Source organism: Ceratotherium simum, chromosome 1, assembly GCF_057802395.1.
Source record: "Ceratotherium simum simum isolate JZ-2026a chromosome 1, ASM5780239v1, whole genome shotgun sequence".
Lineage (NCBI taxonomy): Eukaryota > Metazoa > Chordata > Mammalia > Perissodactyla > Rhinocerotidae > Ceratotherium > Ceratotherium simum.
The window spans coordinates 11,252,016-11,260,537 of record NC_141900.1 but is presented as its reverse complement, the minus strand read 5'-3'; positions in this window follow the sequence as shown (position 1 = coordinate 11,260,537).

The window sequence follows — 8,522 nt, the reverse complement described above, 5'->3', positions numbered from 1 at the left end:
CAGCCCAGTAGGTTTGTTTACAAAAGCATCATCACAAACATGTAACCATGTAGCATTGTACTATGACGTTATGATGGCTATGATGTCACTAGGTGATAGAAATTTTTCAGCTCCATTATAATCTTATGGGACCACTGTCATATATGCAGTCTGTTGTTGACCAAAATGCTGGTATGCAGTGCATGACTGTACCAGCTACCCACTTCCCCACTCCTCAGCTCTGTGGCAGGCAGCTGTGCACATGTTCCTGGAGCAACTTGACACAGCACGCAGGAGCAAAAGTGAGAGAAAAGGACCCTGTCTTCCAAATATCAGGAATCTATGCTTTTATCACAGACTGACGCTTCTAATCACAGAGGCCAAGACAAAGAGGTATGGCCATTGTTATTGCATCTTCTTAATGGTTGCAAGTCCCTTCCGCTCAGGCTAAAATATTTGCAAATCATATATCTGATAAAGAGGTTAATATCCCAAATATGTAAAGAGCTCATACAACTCAATAGCAAAAAAACAAACAGTCTGATTAAAAAATGGGCAGAGGACCTGAATAGACAATTTTCCAAAGAACATATACAGATGGTCAGCAGGTACATGAAAAGATGCTCAACATCACTAATCATCAGGGAAACACAAATCAAAACCACAATGAGACATAACCTCACACATTTTAGAATGGCTATTATCAAAAAAGAGATAACATGTGTGGGCAAGGATGTGGAGAAAAGGAAACACTTCTGCACTATTGGTGGGAATGTAAATTGGTGAAGTCACTATAGAAAACAGTGTGAAGCTTTCTCAGAAATTTTAAAGTAGAACTACCATAAGATCCAGCAATTCCACTTCTGGGTATCCAAAGGAAATGAAAATACTAACTTGAAAAGATATATGCATCCCCATGTTCAATACAGTATTATTTACCATAGCCAAGACACGGAAGCAACCTAAGTGTCAATTAAGGGATGAATGGATAAAGAAAATGTGAAAATGTGATAGATATATATATCCATGTAAATATAAACAATGAAATATTATTCAGCCAATAAAAACAAGGAAATATTCATATTTACAACAACATGGATGGACCTTGAGGGCATTATGCTAAGTGAAATAAATGACAGAGAAAGATAAAAACCATATGATCTCACTTATATGTGGATCTAAAAGAACAGAAAACTGAGCTCACAGATACAGAGAAGGGATTGATGGTTGTGAGAAGCAGGGGCTGGAGAGTGGGGGAAATAGGTGAAGGGGGTCAAAAGGTCCATAGTTCCAATTGTAAAATAAATAATTCATAAGGATGTAACATACAGCATGGTGACTATAGTTAATAACACTGTATTGTATACCTGAAAGTTGCTGAGAGAGTAGATCTTAGAAGTTCTCATCACACACAAAAAATTTGTACTATGTATAGTGGTAGATATTAACCAGACTTATTGTGGTGATCATTTTGCAGCACATACAAATATTGAATTGTTATGTTGTACACCTGAAACTAATATAACGTTATATGTCAATTATATCTCAATAAAAAACACCCAGCTGGGCCAGCCCAGTGGCGTAATGGTTAAGTTTGCACACTCCACTTCAGTGACCCGGGGTTTGCAGGTTTGGATCCCATGCGTGGACCTACGCACCGCTTATCAAGCCATGCTGTGGCAGGCTTCCCACATATAAAGTAGACGAAGACAGGCACAGATATTACCTCAGGGCCAATCTTCCTCAGCAAAGAGAGGAGGATTGGCAACAGATGTTAGCTCAGGGCTAATCTTCCTCACACACACACACACACACACACACACACACACACAACCCAGAAATGATATACAATCTAATTTTACAACCTAAGGAACCAGAAAAAGAACAATCTAAACCCAAAGCTAGCAGAAAGAAAGAAATAAAAAGATAAAACAGAGATAAACAAAATAGAGAATAGAAAAATAATAGAGGAAATCAACAAAATCAAAAATTGGTTCTTCAAAACGATTAAAAAAATTGACAAATATTAACTAGATGGATTAAGAAAACATACAGAAGACTAAAATTACTAAAATCAGAAATGAAAATGGACACATTATTACCAATTCTACAGAAATAAAAGGATTATTAGAGAATACAATGAGCAAGTATATGCCAACAAGGTGGATAACTAGATGAAATGGACAAATTCCTAGAAACACAAAACCTACCAAGCCTAACCATGAAGAAATAGAAAATCTGAATAGACTTATAACTAGTAAGGAGATTGAATCAATAATGAAAAATCTCCTGTTCAAGAGAAGCTGTGAATCTGATGACTTCAATGGTGAATTCTACCAAACATTCAAAGGAGAAGTAACATCAATCCTTCTACTTTTCCAAAAAATTGAAGAGGAGGAAATACTCCCTAGCTCATTCTATGAGGCTGGCATTATGGTAATACCAAAGCCAGACAAAAACACTACAAGAAAAGAAAACTACAGATCAATACTGTAGTATTGATGCAAAAATCCTCAACAAAATAGTAGGAAGTGGAATTAAGCAGAATTTTAAAAGGATTATACACCATGACCAAGTGGGATTTATTTCTGGAATGCAAAGATACTTCAATATACAGCAACTGATCACTGTAATACATACATCAACAGAATGAAGGGAAAAAACCCCACATGATCAACTCGATGCAGAAAAGGGATTTGACAAAATTCAACACCCTTCCATCATAAAAACACTTTACAAACTAGGAATAGAAGGAAACTACCTCAACACAATAAAAATCATATATTAAAAACTGCTAGTGAACATCATACTTGATGGTGAAAGACCAAAAGTTTTTCCTCTAAATTTAGGAACAAGGCAAGGATGCCTGCTGCTGCCACTTCCATTCAACATAAGACTGGAAGTTCTAGCCAGAGCAAATAGGCAAAAATAGATAGATAGATAGATAGATAGATAGATAGATAGATAGATAGATAGATAGATAGATAGAAGATAAATATCATCCAAATAGGAAAGAAATAAGTAAAATTATCTCTGATTGCAGGTGATATGATCTTATATATAGAAAACCATAAAGTTTCTACCAAAAAACTCTGTTAGAACTAATAAACAAATTCAGCAAATTAAGGGGCCAGCCCAGTGGCCTAGTGGTTACGTTTGGCCACTTTGGTGGCCCAGGTTCGGTTCCCCGACATGGATCTACACCACTTGTTGGCGGCCACGCTATGATGGCGATCCACATACAAAACAGAGGAAGAATGGCACAGATGTTAGCTCAGGGCAAATCTTCCTCAAGCAAAAAGAGGAAGATTGGCAACAGATGTTAGCTCAGGGTGAATCTTCCTCAGGAAAAAAAAATTAAGCAAATAACAGGATACAAAATCAACACACAAAAATCAATTGCATTTCTATACACTAACAATGAACAATCTGAAAGGAAATTAAAAAAGCAATTCCATTTATAATACAAACAAAAAGAATAAAATACTTAGGAATTAACCAAAAAGATGAAAAACTTACACAACACATATTACACAACAGTGCTGAAAGAAATTAAAGATGACGTGAATAAATAGAAACAGATCCCAAGTTCATGGCTTGAAAGTCTTTATATTGTTAAAATATCAATACTACCCAAACTAATCTACATATTCAATACAATCCCTATCAAAATTCCAATGACAATTTTTCAGAAATAGAAAAACCCATCCTAAAATTCATACAGAATCTCAGGAGATCTTGAATAGCCAATATAATCCTGAAAATGAAGAACAAAGTAAGGGGACTCACATGTCCTGATTTCAAAACTTATTCCAAGGTTATGGTAATCAAAACAATGTGAGGGGGCTGGCCCAGTGGTGCAGCGGTTAAGTGCGCACATTTCGCTTCGGCGGCCCAGGGTTCGCATGTTCGGACCTCGGGCACGCACCGATGCACTGCTTGTCAAGCCATGCTGTGGCGGCGTCCCATATAAAGTGGAGGAAGATGGGCATGGATTTTAGCCCAGGGCCAATCTTCCTCAAGGAAAAAAAGGGAGGATTGGCATCGGATGTTAGCTCAGGGCTAGTCCTCCTCACACACACAAAAAAACAAAAAACAAAGAAAAACAATGTGGTATTGGCATAAAGACAGACAAATAGACCAATGGAATAGAATAAAGAGCCCAGAAATAAACTCTCACATAATATAGTCAAATGATTTTTGACAAATGTGCCAAGACCACTCAATGGGGAAAGGAAAGCATCTTCAACAAATCATGTTGAGAAAACTGGATATCTACACGCAAAAGAATGAAGTTGGACCCTTACTTAACACCATATACAAAAATTAACTGAAAATGGATTTATGACCTAAATGTAAGACCCAAAACCATAGAACTCTTAGAAGAAAACATACAGCAAAAGCTTTACAACATTGGATTTGGCAATGATTTCTTGGATATGACGCCAAAGACACGGGTAATTAAAGAATAAAATAGACAAATTTGACTTCATGAAAATGAAAAATATGTGCATCAAAAGACACTAACAACAGAGTAAAAAGGCAACCCACCGAATGGGAGAAAATATTTGCAAATCATAAGGATCACATCCAGAATATATAGAGAACTCCTAAAACTCAACAGCAAAGAAAACAAACGACTCAATTCAAAAATGGGCAAAGGACTTGGATAGACATTTCTCTAAAGAAGATATGTGAATAGCCAATAAGCACATGAATACATGCTCACCATCACTAATCATTAGGGAAATGCAAATCAAAACTACAATAAGATACCTCCTCACACCCATTAGGATGGCTACTATCATAAAAACACAAAAAACAACAAGTGTTGGTGAGAATGTGGAGAAATTGGAGCCCTTCTGGACTGTTGGTGGGAATGTACAATAGTACAGCCACTGTGGAAAACAGTATGGTGGTTCCTCAAAAAATTAAAAATAGAATTATCATATGATCCAGCAATTTTACTTCTGGGTATATACTCAAAAGAATTCAAAGCACAGCCTCAAAGTGATATTTATATACCCATGTTCATTGCAACATTATTCACAATAGCTAAATCGGGGAAGCAACCCAAGTTTCCATTGATGGATGAATGGGTAAGCAACGTGTGGTATATACATACAATGGAATATTATTTAGCCTTTAAAAAGAAGGAAATTCTGCAACATGCTACAACGTGGATGAAACCTGATGACATTAAGTGAAATAGCCAGTCACAAAAAGATAAATACTGTATGATTTCACTTATATGTAGTACTTAGAGTAATCAAATCCATAGAGATAGAAAGTATCATCCTGGTTGCCTGGGGCTGGGTAGAGTGGAAAATGGGGAGTTATTGTCTAATGACTACAGAGTCTCAGTTTTACAGAACAAAAAGTGCCATGGAGTTGGATGGTGGTGATGGCTGCACAGCAATGTGAATGTATTTAACACAACTGAACTGTGTCCTTAAAAATGGTTAAGATGGTAAATTTTATGTAATGTGTATTTTACCACAATAAAAAAAATTTTTTAAAGTAAGGCATTTATTCTTTCTCTACTGTACATAACACATTCATTTTGACAACTAAAATAAACTCAACATTTCTATGCAAAGAGCTAAGATGAACAGAGTAAAAAACAAGGAGAAGCTATCTGCTTTTACTAGAAAATGTTCCAATTTGTATAAAGCATGTTGATAAAGGAATTTCACTAACTGTTTCTTTAAGAAAGCAAATATAATTTCAGGAAAGAAAGGAAAAACTAACCATTTCAACTAAAATGACGTGACATTTGCAGGACTGAATGCCCCTTTACGTGGGGATCCTAACATGGCCAAAACTCCCACAAACAAAAATCCACCATTACTATCAATGACTACAGATACTGGATTTATTAATTTAATCCTGGATTCTCCGCTGACAGTGAATTGATAAAAAAGTAGTTCTCTGATTATAAGCCAATGTTAAATCCAAAAAAAATGAAAAAAAAAATAGATGGAAACACTGGATGTGTTAAAGTATCAGAGAGTATAAATAGTTCAATGGATTTTACTCCAATAAATAATTTTGGAACTAAAATTTATCAGTAGTTACAAAATTCTCAATAAATTGCTTGTGTTCATAATCACAGAGTCAAAAATCAATCAGGCTGGAAAATAGCAGAGTCAAAACATCCTATATCTGTACAAAGACTATTATAAATTCTCACTTTGCTGAACTCTGTGTTATTCTACCATTTTCACCCTTAAAAATAAGAGTAAAGCCAAGAATGCGTATAGAGAGACGCTGGGCTTGCCCAGTGTTAAGGATTATAGAAGGGGGCAACAAAATAGGCAAATAAGTGCAGGATGTGGAGGAAAAGATGTTATGTTGTGCTGAGTTCTACTCTGCTTAACATGGGCAAACAGTGTGGCATGGAGTTGGTTAAGAATGTGAGTGTTAACTCAATGTGAACCGCTTGGGTAGAAGATACTAGAAATAAAATTACATCTGCTTTATGGTTACAAAGGAAGAAGATAGCACTGTCACATTAAAGACAAAGTGCCATAGTCTGGTGGTTTGAGAAATGAATATCAAAGATATCCAGGACCCTTTTTAAGGGAAGCTGCCCTTGGTGAGAGTGTGGGACCAGTTGACAAGATCAGGGTGGATATTGGACTTAACAACCATCCTCCCACAGAAGGTGTAAAATGGCTGAATTTCCCTCTGCCTGGTGGACAAGGCTGACTCCAGGTCTCAGGGATCATTGGTGGGTTCCTCTCAGCCTCTAAACACTTGTGGGAATAAGTCTCCAGCACCTGACTGGGCCAGCTCCATCTCCTATTAGAGAGATTTTAAATGGACTTTTCTAGATCCAGATACACACAAGGATAATGTCAGATTACTATTTTTTTTTTTTTTTGGTGAGGAAGATCAGCCCTGAGCTAACATCCATGCCAATCCTCCTCTTTTTGCTGAGGAAGACCAGCCCTGAGCTAACATCTATTGCCAATTCTCCTCCTTTTTTCCCCCTTTCCCCCCCAAAGCCCCAGTAGATAGTTGTATGTCGTAGTTACACATCCTGCTAGTTGCTGTATGTGGGACGCTGCCTCAGCATGGTCAGACAAGTGGTACATGGGTGCGCACCCGGGATCCAAACCCCGGGCCGCCAGTAGAGGAGCCTGCACACTTAACCGCTAAGCCACGGGGCCGACCCCTCAGATTACTTTTGACATGCACAAAGACAATGTCAGATCACTTTTAAGGCCATTCTGAGTTACACACTGATTTTTCCTCTACTCAATCCACTCCTTCCCCCCAACCTGCAGGAAAAATTACTGATGCCTGAGTTGTCTTTACATAAAACTTTTCAATCTATACTTATAAATAAATGAGTTAAACTATAAATGTCCAAGAGAAGTAATAGGTTAACATAGTCACACTAGATTGAAATTACTCAGTTAAATAAGTACACTGATGGATGAATGCAGCAGCTTTTACCTTTTCCTGAATTATATAAACATGATTTCAAAGCTGAAAAAGGGAAAACAGTCCTGCCAAAGGCCTAGCAGTCCTTGGCCTGGCAGTCAAAGACGAACTGTGCCAATCTGATTCCACTCCAGGGATGTAGAAATTGAGACACTGAAAATGTGACAGGAATAGGACTAAGGTTCTTTTATCTTTGGGGACTGAGGTGGCCATTTTTAGGCATTTGCAAGAGGAGGAAGCAGGGAAAACCGAGGTGAGGGGGATAGAGGCACAAAAAGAAGCAAACAGAGGCAAGTAAATCCTTAAGACAAGGAAGAGACAGTAGCCCTGGTTTCTGGCTTCCCAATTTTCTCTAGTCCATATGAATTCCACATGGGTTTCCCTTTCTTTCCACCTATGTCTATGAGATTGCTGTTTATTAATCCCAACCATTTCCTTTACACACACAGTGTGAATGGGTCTCTGTTGTTATCAGTAGGGTTTTCAAATAAATATACTCACATGGATTGGATTAGAGTCCTCTTATGCATTTATTTATGACATCCAGAGATCCAGGCAATCAAGGCAGGAAATTCAGCAAGATTGCTCATTAGCTTACTGATATCTCCCACACACCAATGTGACATTTGTACCTTGTGGAACTTGGAGTTATTTGTGAATCACTGAAATTGCAAAATGTTTAACTCATGAATGCCAAGATTTCAGTGTGTGTGTATTTGTATTATACTCAGTGTTATATTACAGAAATCACTGGTAGTGGGATTATGATCCATTTGAATTTTTTGTTTCTTAAATTTTTGATAATGAGCGTGTATTATTACATTTTTAAAAAACAACTGCTCTATTATTCAAAAAAAAGGTCAATGGGCCTTAATTGGTAAATTTGTATGATTAATGTTTAGAGCCTGGGTTGATTAAGACAATGTGTACCTATAATTTATTTAAACTGTCTACAATTTTATACTGAAATCTACATACAATGTCACATGGTAGCTTTACTTTGTAGATGCTTATGTGTATATTATCCTGGAGAGAATTGTAGGAGAGCAGAAACAGAAGAGAAGGGCAGTAACCAGGAGCAGACTTCTTGG